This window comes from Penaeus monodon, chromosome 24, assembly GCF_015228065.2.
Source record: "Penaeus monodon isolate SGIC_2016 chromosome 24, NSTDA_Pmon_1, whole genome shotgun sequence".
NCBI lineage: Eukaryota > Metazoa > Arthropoda > Malacostraca > Decapoda > Penaeidae > Penaeus > Penaeus monodon.
In genome coordinates this window covers 9774810-9775313 of record NC_051409.1, presented here as the reverse complement: position 1 = coordinate 9775313, position 504 = coordinate 9774810, and positions in this window count along the sequence as shown.

The following is a 504-nucleotide window of genomic DNA, read 5'->3' as shown; positions in this document are numbered from 1 at the left end:
TAGCTTTATTTGTGTATAATTTGTAAATTTGTCTTGTGTTTATTTATTTACTGTTTAGCTTTATGTATCAGTCAGCAGTATTGCGCGAAATTTTACAGACGTATTATGATGAAACTTAATCGATGGATTGCCCTTAAACAGGGACTATTTTTTTTTTTTTTTGCATTTGTCTGACTATCTCCAGTTACCTGAGTAATTATTTCATGGTTGTCTATATTTATGACCCTTGATTTCTTTACAACCTACATAGTTATACTTATGATATTAGATATCATGACTGTTGTTTCCTATTCATCATACTGTATTCCATCTACTACTGCTGCTGCTGCTAATATTATTGTGATCTTATCATCCATTTTTTTTCTTGAATTAAATGCTTGTGGTCGATAGATTATTTGAAATTCCAATGGGGTCTACGCGTCAAAACGTTTGAGAACTAATGGATTAATATGAAAATATTAACCGTGTTTCATTTCCTTACCTCTATTCTTCTTTTGTGTCATG